The following is a 16,403-nucleotide window of genomic DNA, read 5'->3' on the forward strand; positions in this document are numbered from 1 at the left end:
AGCAGAGGGATTTGAAGTTACAGCCTTTGTAGCCATCCTGCAGGCACTGCATGTGACCAGTGTGCTCCTGTGTTCATATGACCTACACTTATCATGTGCTGGTGGGAGTGGTGGGCTATGTCACGCACACTGGAGGCACCTATGGGCAAGTGACAAGGACACCATGAGAGCACACATGTCCTGCAGGTTATGGTCTGAGAGGTGGGTCCAGGCAGAGCTGGGAGGGGGACAGTTTTTCCAATCAAAAGATAATTCGTGACGCTAACTAAGCTGCATAGACATGCTTGAAGAAGGCCTGGAGTCTGCCTGACTGTTTGGAAATTTTCATCAATAACCTTGGCAGCAAACCATCCCTTGAATAGAGTCCCGGGTTAATTCTATAAATGCCTAAAGGAGAATGCAGGTGCACAGGCAAGTCCAGAGCATTGCCCAGGGAGGCATGGGCCCAGAAAAACCATACCATCCACATCCTTGACAGCCCCAGGACTTCACCTGGGCTCATAAGCCCTGCTGTGCGTACAGGAGGGGGTTGATAAATAGGTCTTCTCTTGGATGGAAGGCTGGCTGGTGTCTGACCACCATAATTTGAAAGAAAAAGACTCCTTAATATATGCAAATTCTGGAAAAAATCTAGTAATTATCAAAGATGCCATCTGTGAGCTGGGACATCACTTCAGTGAAAATAGCCCAGGGCTGTCAGTACAGCCTGGAGTTCACAGGAAGACAGTACTTCCTAGAAGCTCATGACTCAGCAACCAACAGGTGATTGGTTGCTCAGGAGGGAGAAAAGCCCATTTGGCAGGACAGTCCGGGTATCAGGGGCTGCTGTAGGGTCAAGAGGAGCCCACAGAGACTTCCTTTCAGATCTTCCCATACACACCGAGAACAGGGACAGATAGCTTGTGCTATGGCTGCCCAGAAGGCTGGCCTTCAACACAGGAGAGTGTGCTGTGTTTTTCTGTCATTTCTTTTCTTCATCCAAATTATTCGGCAACAAGAAAAAAACCCAGCACATAAACCAAAACATATTCCCACGTAGCATAGGGGAACACTGTGTCATATGGCATTTTCAGGAAAGGACTCTGTGTCTTTCTAGAATGAGTTCAGGTCTGTGTGGAGCAGGCCCTGTATCTGTACAACAGCATCCATGTCTGAGGCAGGATGCTTTTTCTGTGTCTTTCTGGAGAGGTCAGTTAGTTTAGGGCACCTGGACTTTTTTCTTCGTAGCCTCTCACGTGTTGAGAAAACTGTCAAGGAAGTTAGGGGCAATTTGTGTCCGGCTCCTAACTGGAAGTGTATGAGGTCAGCCATGGAAGAAGGGTGTGACTTTGCATGTGGCTCCCAAGGTGACAATTGTCAGTGACTGGCTTCTGCTCTTGGGAGGCAAGCATCCCTAGAGACTTCTGTGAGGGCGTGGAAGCTGTTCCTGGGAAGAGACTGGTCTGAAAGAGAGCCAAGATTGGCTCTAACAGTGTGGTGTGTGGTGACTTAGGATGAGACTCCAGAGCAGACCGCCCACGTGTAAGTCCTAGCTCTGCTGTTTACATCTGGGTGGCAATGCACGCGTTCTATGAATCTGCGTGAAGTGGGGGCTATAACAGGGCTCCTCTGGCAGGTTTCTGGGGGGATGAGGTACAGAGCACAGCTTGATGCCTGCTCAGCAGTCAAGGGCAGCTCTTCTCAGACACACAGGGAGGGCAGTACCACCTGCAGAGGGAACTGGCTGTCTGGAGACTCTCACTCACTCCAGGATGCTGCAAACCCATGAAGCCAAGGCCCCGTGAGGGCTGTCCCTACTGAATCAAGACAGCAACTTCACCCATATCACACCTATTTTGACATCTAGCCCCTCTATTTACCCATTTCCAGGTACAGCCATAACAACTAGGCTTTAAAAAGAAAACAAAGACAATTGTTCTATAATCCTGGAGTCAGCATAGGAAGACAGGGAAAGTTCCAGGGTGGAGGAAGAAGAGGAGGCCTTAACCCTGGAGTCTGCTTGGAGCCTCTGAACAGTTAAGAAGTCAAAGCTTCTGACGTAAGCAGCATCTGCTGTGACGGTTGCTGACAGAGGTATCCTCTTCCACAGAACATGTTTATGCTAAGATAGTAATCAACTGTGTCTAAGGCCGAGGTCTGTATGGCCTCCAAGTGTGGCTTTACTTGTTTCCCAAATAATTTTCTAGAAATTGCAAAGAAAAAAAAAGCTGTGAAAGTAAAAAAATCTTAGCTTTTCTGCAACCCTGTGACCTAACGCTGTCCTATCTCAGCACGTCCAACCCAAAGCAAAAGGACACCCCGTGATATCATTTAGATTCCTTACCAACCCTCCGAGATGGAACTCCGGAGGCCAGAAGAGCCCAAGCCCATGCTTTCAGATGTACCTTGCTGTCTTCTTGCTTTTCTCTTTATCTTCATGTGAAACTTTATGTTTAAAAGGATGTCTTTGAACATAAGGGAGTGAAGAAATGGGCTCAGTGGTCAACGAACCTGCTACACTTGCTGAAGACCTGAGTTTGGTTCCAAGCATCCCTATGGAGGCTCACCCCTGCCTGTAACTCCTCCCTGTAGCTCTAAAAGACCCAACTCCCTATTCTGGCCTCTGAGGGCACCAGACTTGCATGTAGAACACATACATAAATGAGGGCAAACATTCATACACATTAAAAAAAAACTTTTAAATTGAAAAACAAATGTCTTTTAAAGAGCTCAATTTCTGCTTCATACTGCTCACTCTGCAATTATTTTCTGCAGAAAAGCCAAGTATCTGAATTTACGTGAGCCAAGGTTCCTAAAAGATTAAGAGCACTCCTCAAGCTGCTGCAGGTGATGGTGTGAGACTGTGGCTCCAACCCTGCCATGACTGGTACACCTCCTAGCTTCTAATCTATATCACTAAACCATAGCGGTGTGAGCTGTGCTATTTTAAGACAGCCACATGGCATACAACACGGCTTGCTAGGAAGGGTAAGACTCAGAGGGTCTGTGCCCTGCAGCCAATCTCTCCTGTAAGCAATTGTGAAACACTAATCTTTGGGGGTATAGTACTGTTTTCATCACATCCGGAGCCCACTGGAGAGGCCAGTGTGCAAGCTTAGGGCACTGGGCCCCAAATACTGCCACCGGTGTCTTCTGTGGCTTACACACAGGCTTGGGGCTCTCGAGACTGTCTCTCTGCACCAGCTCTGGACTGTTTATGCCACCCAGAAGAGGACACAGACTCAGCTTACGGAGATGCATACACGCCTTGTGAAACCATCATTGTCTCTTGCTGTGCAGCCGTTTGCTTCTGCTCCACGCTGAGCTCAGGCCCTGGGAGGCTTCTGCAGGGTCCTCCAAGTATTTTATGCTTCTTTATAGCACAATTTGCAAAGTAAGTTGAATAGGATTCTGGGGGCAGAAATCCATCCATACACACAATAAGCAAATGCCTCATTTCTCAGCTTTGCGTCTGACGGGGAAAATTACAGAGCGGGAATCACTCCCAGAGAAAAGACCTGTCACTCTCAAATTCCGGCAAAAGACCAGGACTACAAAGGCTGGGGAACGCTCCCGCACCTTTCGAGGAACAATCGGCACAAAACTGTGCCTGACGGAGTGTGCACACAAAGGCCGCCTGGGATTTTTAGGGTTATTGGGGGAGCATAATTAGTAGTACGGGACAAAAGTAAGGAGGAAACACAAAGGCACTGGGAAAATGGTTCATTATGATGTGCTGGGCGGGAGAGAGGCCAATTACTCTGCAAGCTGGATACAGCCCTAGGAGGCAGCCCTGAGCCCAGCGGCCCTGGGGGTGGCGGGTCTCCTGAGCAAAGGCGAGGGCAGTGGGCGCAGCGTGTCCAAATGGTGGAGAAGATCCCCACAGTCCCCGACCTCATGTGAGGAGACTGCAGGCTCCAGCCTAAGGAAGCATCAGGCTGGATCCAGGTAGGAGACTCAGCTTCGGCAAGTCGTAGGTGTCTTTTCCCTTGTTCTCATCTGTGCTCTCCGATGTGAACACGTGATACTTTCATAACACGAATAACCAGCGAAAAGCATGTTTAAAATTAATCATGTTCTACATTCAGTGTGACGTTCACAAAGCACGCAAGGGCAGGTTGGGAGATGCCGCCTTCGGGGGTGACAAAGAACACCCATGAGGGCTTCTTGTTGACTTACATCTCATTCACAGCATAATGTCATTTCAGTGACTTTTATGTCATCCCGAACTAAAGGTTGTGGAAGAGAACTTTCAGTCCTAAGTGAGGTTGTGTAGTTTATACAAACACTCCCAAAGAATCTCTCTGATGAGCACTGTGGATAGGGCAACCACTGCCTTGCTTACTCAAGCTAAAAAAAAAAAAAGCCACAGCAGTGCCCAGAGTGTCACTCATTCGCCACTTGTGACAGTCCCGTTCTCATCCTAAATGGTGCCACCTAACCACCACCTTTCAGCTGACGTGGGTTCGGCACGTCCAAGGATCTCTTCTGAAGCTCTTGGCTTCAAGGTACCCAATATACACACGAGCTTTTATACTTCCACATGGGCACATGCTGGTATACCCACACATCAGGAAGACTTCCTTGGAGCCACCCCTGAGCTGGGCTGAGATCAGCAGGACGCCTGCTCAGGATGCCTGGCTGCCAGGCTGACACTCACCTGGCCTCCCGGGATTCCCTGTGCTCTGAAGCAGTGCACACACAGCTGTGTGATCTGAGGTCCTGTACACCCCAGCTCTGTGACTAAACCAAACAGGACGGGGATAGCCATTATCAACCAGAAGTGAGTAACATTCCCCTTCTTATGAGATGTTTTCTCAAATAAGACTTAACACAGACACGTTTTTAACGGACACAAGAGAAAGATAGCTTCTACTGCTTCCCTCAGTCTGGAATTCTCGGCCACATCGGACACAAATAACAAAAAGACAAGATCCCTACTGCAGGCAACTTCATGCTCTTCTGTGCACATATAACAGCCAGCCACAGTGGAACCATGCTTCAGTCCATCCCGCCTGTCTTCTGACCCCAGGGTGGAGGGCCACAATCAGGGCTTCAAAACACACTTGCTTGTGGCACCCAGGTAGAACAGCAGCATACTATGGGGGTCCTGGACACCCCATACCAGGGAGCACTGTGAGTCCTCGAAAGAGCCACCAATTGGATGGGAGCCAAGTCCTGCCAGCAGCAACCCAAGCTTCCTGTCTGATCTGTGAGAGATGGCTTGACTCTCCACCACCCTGGAAGAGAGCTGGGAATGTAATTGCCTGCCCCACTTCAAAGTATCAAAGATGCAGGCATCTCTTCTGACCTGCAGCAGCCGAGGGCCTGCAGGTGAGGACTTAAAATTAAGTTGCATGTTCAGCAACTGCCAAAAGTTACTGACCAACATGCCCCAGAGCTCAACTACAGTCTTCTCCTGCAAGAGTTCATCTGCATTTCTCCTGGGGAACAGCCCCTTGAAATCAGGGAAGAGTTGCAGAAGTAAACCCATGCAGAGAAAACAACTTAGCAAGTACATGCACTCTTCCATAACCTGCAGCAGAGATGGGCTTCACCTGCATGTGGGGTCTTCAGATGGAGAAGAGGGGACATTGAATGTGTCATGCTGGGAGTCATCCAGGTGTTATAGGGGGGTGAGCATGCCTCAGTTTCATATTCAGAGACTCGGAAATGCTCAATCCAGCAAAAAATCAATCATCTGTCTTTTGGGGTCAGCCTGGGCCTGACACAGTGTGAGGCTGGGAACGGGCACTCTCCATGAGAACTTCTCCCTGTCTTCTTGCCTAGCATTCTTTTTAGCACAAGGCGACGGCAATCGCTTGTCACCACCGTCATCCTCACTGTAGGATACATCTCACACACAGACTCCAGGAATCACGCACCGCGGTTTTCAAGACTTGGAAATGTTCTCCTGCACAGAGACTCTTCATACATCAATATTGGTTCACCCTATCGACTGGTTTTCATTGATCACCTGCAGGCCCCTGCCAGGTGCTGCAGACTGTGCAGATGCCACCCTCTGGGAAACTCAGGCTGGCCTCAGCCCTGAGCAGGAGGGAGGGCAGGTCACATGGGAAGAGTGGCAAGTACACATGTCCATGACTGCAAACCGGAGGAGTGTGCTGGGGGAGAAAGCCACAGGACTCAGCCTGGCGTTCAGACGGGGTTAGTCCCCTGGGCCAGGACGGGGTCCGAGCACAGAGAGCTGACAGATGGGGATGGTGGGCACCAAGGAGAAGCAGGGCCTCCCCAGGGCAGGGGTCAGAACAAAGGCTCAGAGCAGAAGAGCACAGGAGTGGTTTGAGGCTGGGAGAAGAGGGGCCGAGGACACAAAAGGTATTCAGGCTTCCATTCTGCTGCTGCTTAATGAAGCCAAAGGGCAGGGCCATGGGGGGCAGTGTGCTAAAGCAGCTGCTCCAGACCCTCACGTCATCCTGGGCCCATCGCCCCCCTTCCCCTTCCCCCTCCACCAATGCAGATGCCAGTGAGCATGGGACCAGGTTCAGGTGGCAGCGTGCAAGTCCCTCCCAGAGGGCTTCACAACTATGGGGCTGCTGAGGGTCCCTCTGCACCGGAGGAACAGAGTCTACACCTCTGTGGGAGGGGAACCTTGTCCAGAGTGAGGGCTGAACCCACAGGAGACTAGCCTGGGCACTGTTGGCAAGAGCACCTTCCACTACAGCACAGCTCTGCTACAACTGCAGACGGAACTGGAGCCAAGAAGGCAAGGGTGATGGAAACAGGGAGTCACTAGGTCCCGAGTGCAGCACCACCTCAGGACCAAAGCGGCTCGCTCTGCTTCTCAGTTTCACACTGGGGAGGGGTCACTTAGTTCTTAGTGCTTTTCTTCCCCATTGCATCTGGTAAGAGGGGAAGAAAGCCGCAGGGATCTGGGTGGGAGTGGAACAACATGGAGATTCACAACGTACGAGTAATTCCCATCTCAATTAACTGTCTTGATTAACTTATAAATGTCTGTTTTATTTTTTCCTACTTAAAACCTCTCTGTTTTGGTGTAGGGCACTGGGCTTGCTTGCCACGGACTACATCACTTGACTTCAGAACACATGGTTTCTGGCTTCAGTATATTTTAAGAGTCTATACAAGGGTATTCTTGGATGCTTCTTCCTGTAAATTTATTATGCTTTACTGTCTTTGGAAAAAAAGATAAAAATGGCAAGAGTCTTTACCTATATTAAAGAAAAGGAAAGGAAAGGAAAGACAAGAGAAAAAGAATAGAAAATATAAGAAGAGAAGGAAGAAAAACAGACTTCTGGCTATCTCAACAGGTCTCTGCTCCCTTACGATTGGGGTGATTGTCACCTTACACACGTATTACATATAAACCTTTCTTACTGATCTAGTGTGAGATGTCACAAACACCACAGGGTCCTGGATTTTAAGACATTCACCTTTACTTGCTAATGTGATTATAATCAATTAGAATAATTAAATAAACTGTATGCATAGACACATAGAACTTTACATTCGGACACTTAATTTTGCTGGCTGCGTGTGGGCTGCAGATGTCCTTCAGCTGGTAGAGTACTTAGCTTGCCTAGTATCCTGGCTAATGTTTTTGCTCCAAGTCCTCACACCGTGCCTGGCTACCCTGAGCTTCCGTGACACCATCAGCGTCAATTGTCCCCACCAGACTCACAACACGGGTGTCCTTCACAAATGGTCTGACACCACTTCCGTGAGAAACCAGCTTCAGCAAGCCCCTCTGATTTGGATTCTTATGCTGTTAGAAGAAATAAGTTTTCTGGTCTCATTCCAGCTCTGTAAATCCAGGTCTTAAAGTTACCCATGCTCCTGAGGTATCCATTTCTCAGGGGCAATCCCATGCATACAGGGGCTTAGGACAGAACCCAGCGCCCAGTGAAGCTACCACAGAGGGCTGGATAGGGGAGAGCCCGGAGCAGAGGAGGAAAGGGCTCCTGTCTCAAGGGGTTTCCAGAGATCAGTGAACCTGACAGGAGACTCCCAACTGCTCAAGAGCCATTGCAGCACAAGGGAGTATCCTTGGCAGGCCCCTCCCAAGTCTGGAGCTATCCTCCCTCCCTAGCCAGTGTCCTCACTCATCCATGCTGACTGGGCTGAGGACAAATGCAAGCTACTTTCACTTCCCTCTCTGACAGTGCAACACTTTCCTCAAAGCCAACCCACCACCATGTGTGTGGCTAGGAAGCTCTCCTCTGTGCTCTTCGGCCTCACCATGCCCTTAACCTGCCCGTGGAGATGTGTCAAGAGCTGGACTCACCTTACTGAAAGGTCCCCAGAGGCACCATTCACTGGAGTACATTGTCTCCAACCTTTACAGTCGGAGACTAAGAAGTCTTGCTTCCCAAGGAGCCCAGCACCTCTGCTCTCCTAGGGTTTGCTCTGAAGCTGCTATGGTCCCCTAAGAAACCCCAGGCCCTACAGTTACTTCACCCCTACATCAAGGTGCTTTGTCCTGAGGAGGTGCCAGCTTGGAGCCTCTTGTCCTGGCTAGGAGGCTCTCCTGTCCCGGAAGGAGCCCAGCTCTGCTGTGTGGGTCATCTGCTTTCTGGTTGGATGCTCACACACACCCTCTTCACTTGCTTCCAGCTCCTAGTGCCCTCCTTGGGATCCTGGGGTTCCTTTGTAAACCCCAGCTAAGCCCACTTCTTGACTTTTGTCACTCCTTCTGAGATACTCAGTTTCTCACCCAGAACTGGCAGCTGCTAACAACGCTGGGACTCCTGTCACTCACACTTCCCACCTAGACACCCTCACCTTGGTGTGACCTTCCAGGCACTGAAGAGTGTGGCTCCGTGGTTGACCAGCACCCAGCACTACCTGCACCCTCACCTTGGTGTGACCTTCCAGGCACTGAAGAGTGTGGCTCCGCGGTTGACCAGCACCCAGCACTACCTGCACCCTCACCTTGGTGTGACCTTCCAGGCACTGAAGGGTGTGGCTCCACAGATCCTTAAGGCTGACCAGCACCCAGGACTACCTGCACATTCACCTTGGTGTGACCTTCCAGGCACTGAAGGGTGTGTCTCCACAGATCTTTAAGGTTGACTAGCACCCAGGACTACCTGAAGGCCCTAGACTTGGGAAAATCACATCGTAGCCTCTCAAACTACATTTTACAAAGGCCTCCTTCTCTGTGGAGGATCTTCTCTGTTGTTCCTAATATGCTTTCTTTGCAGATTGTTCTTCTGAGTCTTGGTTTGAAAAGTACACTTCACTCTCCGACTCAGAATTCAAAGCTAAAGGAATCCCATCTATGGGGAAACATATAACAAAATAGAGGTGTATGACAGGACTCCACACAATTATGAGGGTCCATCACCTGCCAACACATACTTCATAAAGCTCCTTTGGCTATGAGTTAAAATAATGAGAAAGGAAGAAATTTACAAAATGAATAAAGCAGAAAGGGCTAAGCAGAGGAAAGAACCTGGAACCTGGCAGTTAAGGAGAAGGATAACGTGGTTCTTCTCCCCTGCTCATTGAAAACGAGAGCCCCACAGATAGAACTGTCCTTTTATCGCTTCCAGCATCCTTCCTGGTGGACAGAGCCAGGATTCTTCTCTACTACACTAGGACCCATGATTCCTGCCTTCCTCCCTAGCCTTCCTGATCATAGGCATCTCAGTGTACTATAAATGCCTGTTCACATGCTGTGTGACTGGCCCCTGCGCTTCCATGACCCCCTACATTGGTAAGTTGCCCACAAGAGACCCTGTCTGCCAGAGGACTGATCAGTTTCTCCCCTCACCTCAGTATCATACATGTCTCACCTAGATGTTCACTGTGCCTAACTACTCATTTCCAAACAGTAAAAGCCAAGAGGTGAGGGGTATCCCTATTCCCTCTCTCCTGCAGGAACTTCTACCATGAAAGGACTTTGATGAGAGGACAAGGTTGTCGTGGATAGGTGCCAGGTGAGTGCAATGTCAAAGCTCCTGGCCAGGAGGCTGCTGCCCTTGCGTGGTCTATGAGCAGGTGTGGGGGCACAGGAGTGGGTCCGATCCACCTTGACTGAAGGTCGGAGCTTAAGCCCACTCTTGCTTTTTCCAAGTTATTGACAGAGGTCTGACTTAAGGTGTGGCTACAAACAAGACGTCCTGACCTAGGGTGTGGTTACTTGGTGTTGGTATTGAGATGGCCCACAAAGGTGAATCCATTCCACCCTAACTGAAGATCAGAGAATTCAAGCCTATTCCTGCTCCTTCAAGTATAAGACAGGAAGTTTGACCCAGAGTGGCTGCCTACAGGATACTTGGTCTAAGGTGTAGTCTCTGCATGTCCTCCCTAAACAACAGAATACTTAACTCAGAATACAGTGGTCTGATGTTTCAAGTATTAAATAAAGTAATTGTTCTGTTTGTTCTTTGTGTCATGCAAAAGCAGTTTTTTACCCTCTTACTCCCTTGGGGTATGTAAGCGTATGGAAAATAAACATGGGCGAATTCAGTATTCACTAGATTGCCCTCCTGGTTCTATTCTGCATAACTGCTCCTTTTTCTTTTTTTCATATCTCTGTTCCTCCTATCTAATATTTCTAATCCTCACACCCCTTCTCTGAAATATGCAGACCCCGTCAAAGCTGGACCCTGACAGATGACATTCAATAAAGGTCTCGACAAGCAGACATTCTTGTCTCTGTTCGCTGCGGATGCAGACCAAGTCATTGGTCTTCTGGTCTATTTTACCCTCTTGTCAAACTTGGTGGCCAGGACCTCAGCTCTTCAGCATAAGTGATACCATGACCACCCTCTGCAGAGCTTGCTAAGGGAACAAAATCAGAAGGAACCCTAGAAAAGCCTCCCTGGTTAAGCAGCGGCAAGGTAAGCAGCTCCCAATTTTGCAAGAGGTGATTTCTTTTGATTCTAGGAGTAGCATTAGCAAGGCAAGTTAGAAGTCTGGTAATGCTTTAGAGAGGACGCACACTTCCCAGAGATGCCGCCCACCTACCCCATGCCATCAGACTGCAGAAAGGAACCCAGAAAAGTTACCTCATATAGTAAGACTGAGTCAATGCCCTGCATTCTTTCCTATCCCCCACACAAAGCTTCCTAGGAACTGTTATTTAAGTAAATACAGGTCTGCTAAAAATCCACAAGAAATAAAATCAAATCATACCATTATTAAAAAAGAAGTCATTAACTTCAGAATGCCTGTGAACTAACGACTCCAGTCCCTCTTATTTCTATGTGTTGCACTAAGTGACCTGCTATTTTAAATCAAATCTGACTAAGGGGAGTGGCCTGTGGTCTAAGACAGGTGGCATACTTTGTTCTGCCCATCCTTCAGACTTTGGCACTCTCTGAAGATCTGTCTCATCTCAGGGGCTGAGACTGAGAAACATTTTTGCCCAGGCATCTCTGCAAAATAGACCTGTAGTCACTGACTTGGGAACTGTATGCTTGAGTATTTAGGGTTTATGAGAAGATTGAACTCCAAATAGTTTGTCTCTGAACAAAGACTCAGACCTGAGCTCGCAGAAGCATTCTGATCAATGAAGCTCAGCACACAGGGAACAGACTTGCTTCAGATACTGAGGACTGATGGGCAACTTTCCCTTTGGCATGGTCACATTCCAACCCCAAGACACAGGCAATTTGGTACCAATTATGCAGTCATTTAGCGTCTGCTTAATTTATAGCATGTCCACCATTGTTTAAGGACATGATAGGCTCTGGGCAGGTGGAGACATCCCAGTGGAGTGCAGACTACACAGGCCATAGGTGGTCAGAATTCTGCCCACACTCAGGAACTTTTGCAAAGATAAGATAGGAACACTAATTCTTGGGGTTCACTATTCAGTAAGCAAAACTGTCCTTATGAACACTACATGTTAGGATGTCCTGTCTAATTTAGAAGCAGGAGAGCTTTTGCTTCTGGGATATCTGAACAAAAATATTATTTCAACCTGAAAATTTACTCCTACAGCTATCACAAGACAAATGGAAACGACTTTCCTGAAACCTGTGCTGGGGTCAAGGGCATCTAGGGGAAATTTGCTGTTTCTGACTTAATTGGGAGGCATCTGATCCTTTTCCCATTTGCATGACTAGTGATTACACCAATTATGGAAGATTGAACTCACCTAGACAAAGAAGGGTCTGCTAATTCATAGGAGGACGAACCAACGTGTAACCTGTCCTCTCCTCTGGAACTCGGCCTCCCTCAGGAGAGGTGAGTGGGTCCATCAGCACGGGTGCACAAAGCAGAAATCACATGCTCTGTCATTACATTAATAATCACTGGCTAATGGGAGCCACAGCAACCAAGATGATGCACGCTTAGTGACTGTTTGCAGACGGTCCCATAGCTTGATGCTCGCTTTCCTCTGGGTTTGGTTCCAAAGGCCTCCAAATATGCAAGGAGACCTGCTGGGTATTGTGAAATAAACCATCAAAAGAGAAGTTGCTGAACATTCTGCAGAAGTCTCTGCCCCTGTGTCGGGGAGCGAGAGTGGGCCAGCAGAATACTAAACTCGCCGCTCAGAGATGATCAAAGCCTCAAGGAAATGGATGCAGCATTCAAAGGGACTTGGAGAGAAAAGGGGAGAATGTCTTCTAATCATCTAACAACTTATTTTTGGCACAGTTTTTACCTAACCGCCTTCCAGAGAACTAGGACACATGCATAAATAAGAGGTAAGAGGTACCCTGGTGCTGACCGTCATGGCTCCGTGCCTGTCAAGGTGTGGTACACACACCTAAGTGCTCATCCAGGCATGTCATTGTGCACACAGACACACACACAGCTGTGAAGCCAGCTTAGAGAAAAAGCAACAAAGTGTTTCCCTTTTTTTGAGATCATGAAGGACAAAGTAAACCCAAGCATGCTTCATGACTTTAGAAGGAAAACAAACAACACTTACAGCAATAATGGGGAAAGTTCTGACAGAGCACACTGCGCTCGTAAGCCGTCAGACCCCAAATGTAAAAGCATGAACAAATTAAGTGTCACTGAATTATCTGACGTGACTGATACCCTGGAACAAGATCAAAAGTAAAACTCTGTCAAGAAGATTTGATCTTCAGGAGGCTAGAGAGAGAGCTCAGAAGTTGAGAGAGCTCCCTGATCTTTCAGAGGGCCAGTGTGGCTCCTGGCACCTATGTTGTGTGGCACACAACTACCTTCAACTTTAGCTCCTGGGAATCTGATACCTTCTTCTGGCCTGTGTGGGTTCCTGAAGACATGCGGCATTCTGTCTGTCTGTCTGTCTATCATCTATCTATCTATCTATCTATCTATCTATCTATCTATCTATCTATCTATTAAAGACTTTATTTTCCAATAGAAAACAAATATCTCTCTCTCTCTCTCTCTCTCTCTCTCTCTCCCTCTCTCTCTTTCTCTCTCTCTCTCTCTCTCTCTCTCACACACACACACACGGTGTGAGACGTGAGACATGAGAATACACAGATAGAAAAGGTGAACGCGTTTAGAGATAATCACACTCCAGACTGTTTTGAGGCTATTACAAGATGGCCATTTACAACTCTGGACACCAGGATAGGCCACAACCTATGGCCTCCGTGGTTATGTGGTGGTGAGTGGTGGGTGGAGGGCACAGCTTGCCACTTCTGCTGCATAAAGGGCTGACCACAGGAGGGACCTCCCAGATCCTCTTGGGAAGGTCCTCCCACCACACTGACCTTAGTGCTGTCTAAGCAAGAACATGAGAATTCTCTTTGGTGCTGTGAAGTGAAAGGAAGGTTACATACAACTAGAGGCTGTGCATGCTGCCCACAGCGCCCGCTGCCCACAGCGCCCCGCTGCCAACAGTGCCCCGCTGCCAACAGTGCCCACAGCACCCCGCTACCCACAGCGCCCCGCTGCCCACAGTGCCCCGCTGCCAACAGCGCCCTGCTGCCAACAGCGCCCACAGCACCCCGCTACCCACAGCACCCCGCTGCCCACAGCGCCCCGCTGCCCACAGCACCCCACTGCCCACAGTGCCCACAGCATCCTGCTACCCACAGCGCCCCACTGCCCACAGCGCCCACTGCCTACAGTGCCCTGCTACCCACAGTGCCCACAGCACCCCGCTGCCCACAGCACCCCGCTACCCACAGCGCCCCGCTGCCCACAGCGCCCACAGCACTATGCTACCCACAGCGCCCTGCTGCCCACAACGTCTTACCCCCATGCCTCCTTCATTTTCATTATCAGAATGCCTGTGCTCTGTGTTGTGTCCCCCCCACATAAACACTCAAGTTCTTTCACTTCCAATGTAACATCACATTCTGTTAGTGACCAAACTTAGCGTACTGTCTTCTACCACCATCCATGGTAACCTACTTACACAATAACTTTTTGCCTTTATGAACTTAAAATAATGAACCATTTTCTATCATGTCCCCATGAAATAAAGAACAGTAAGTAGCAAACCATTCAGTTGTCTCTGTGATCAGTGAAGAAAAGTATGGCAAATTCTATTCACAGTCTCAATTACGGAATAAGCAAATACAGAGGAGCAAATGCCTCTCTCTCCAACACACATGCGCGTAAACACAAACACACACACACACACACACACACACACATAGGAATTGGCAATTAAATCTATGCTAGGCAAGTATTTGACCACTCAAGTACAACCCCAGACACACAAAGATTTAGTAATAGATTATTAATTTAAGAAGATCCTTTCCCTGAAATTTATAGTTACATGTTTATCATTTTTATTGCATTTGGTTATCAAGGGGTATGCCATGCTGTGTGTGGGGGTCAGAGGACAGTTTGTGGGAGTTTGTCACTCCTTCCACTGTGTGCTGTTTGTGGATGGAACTCTCGCTGTCGTGGCTGGCACTTTCTCCAGCTAAGTCATCTCAAGGCTCTCAAGAGTCCATTTTTTTTTTATACTTTCAAGAAGATTTGAAAACATGAAGGTTGTCTCAATGACAGCTTTGGAAAATCCAGAGCATTAAGGCCCATTGACGCATTCACATCTGCTTTGTATTTCCACACAGCTGTTCCTTGAATAACCACAACTGTGAGCCCTCAGTGCACCCAGCTAAACCCCAAACTGACAACCACATGAGCCCTGTGTGTTGGGTCCTGCTCTGCTGAAAACAAGCCAAAGCAACATGACTCGGCAGCACATGGGCCTTCCAGGGGCTTGCTGCTCGGATGGGAGTAAACCTCATCTTACTGCAATAGCTAGCAGGAGCCTGCTGCTCGGGTGGGAGCCGACCTCACCTTAACGCAGTCGTTTGATAAAAGGGACTTGGCAATGATTTCAGAAATAAGCCCAACAGAAAAGTTTTTCAATTATTTCACTCCCAATTTTTCTAGATCATATTTTTGAAGGAAAAGTTTCCCGTCTATTCTTTTTATTAATCTGGATTGAAGAAAAGCACACATTTCATTTATTGTTGGGATTACAGATTCTTATTAAACAAACCAGAGCTCATTATAAAATCAATATCAACTTAGCCACCATGCCCCCAGGAGGAACACAAAAAGGTCACTCTAAGAAATTCAAACAGTTTTCTTGCTGCAAGGACATGATTTTAATTACAGATACTATTAATTAGAGCTGCCACTAGGAAGAGTTTTTGTTGTCGTTAATTATCACAAACCCAGTCATAACTATGCATTTTCCTACCCACATTTTTATAAAAATTAGTCATTTCTGCATGCAAGTCCAACCTTTCATTCTATCAATATTTTATATTTGAATTTCAAAGTATATCAAAGGATGCCATGCTTTCTAGAAAACCCGCGTCCATATGATCTCTGCCTCTCTCACACAGAACTGACTAGTGTGATAATTTATTTATGCTCTGACACTAGCTTGCCCCTGAGGACCTGGCATACTATATTGATGGTCTTGCTCAATAGAATTTCTGGGCAAATTCTTACTAGTTTATGTGACATTTTTTTTTCCAGGCTGCTTCTTCAAACATGGTTTTTCTTTGGCTTTGAAGCAAAGCTATGTGCTATGTGTCTGAAATGCCATCTTCAACGCATTTGAAGTTGCCATTTCTTTATAAGAAAAAGATCATCCTGACCATGCTTGTGACCTGCTGCGGAAGACCAGAGGCTTTCTCCACTCACTGATGATGACGAGAATTCTGAAATGGGAGCAAAAGCTGCCTCTTCATCTCTTTTAAGCCCAGGGACTTAATAAATTCTTCTCAGAGGCAGAACAGATACAAAGCAAGGGACAGACGGCCAGCTGAGATCAGCTGAGGGTGGTTACTGGATAGCCAGTGTACTTCCTGGGAGAACCTGAGAGCTCCGAGGTAACTTTGCCATCAGGACAGACAGCATTTTCTTTATATGTTGTGACATGTGAGTCACTGACATGATATTCTACAGCACAGCCATATGGTTAGAACAGACAAAAGACCTGATAAATGAGAAAAAAATTTACATATTGATTCAACTTAAAAATAGACATCACATGAGTTACTCCATAT

At 47.8% G+C, this 16,403-nt stretch overlaps 1 protein-coding gene across 1 annotated transcript in view; it reads right to left on the reverse strand.

Annotated features, from left to right (window-relative positions):
- The window catches only part of Ptprn2 (protein tyrosine phosphatase receptor type N2), a 707,251-nt gene that overhangs the window by 101,399 nt on the left and 589,449 nt on the right, over positions 1-16,403 (reverse strand). The window lies entirely within an intron of this gene.

This window comes from Microtus pennsylvanicus, chromosome 14 (genome assembly GCF_037038515.1).
Source record: "Microtus pennsylvanicus isolate mMicPen1 chromosome 14, mMicPen1.hap1, whole genome shotgun sequence".
NCBI classification, from domain to species: domain Eukaryota; kingdom Metazoa; phylum Chordata; class Mammalia; order Rodentia; family Cricetidae; genus Microtus; species Microtus pennsylvanicus.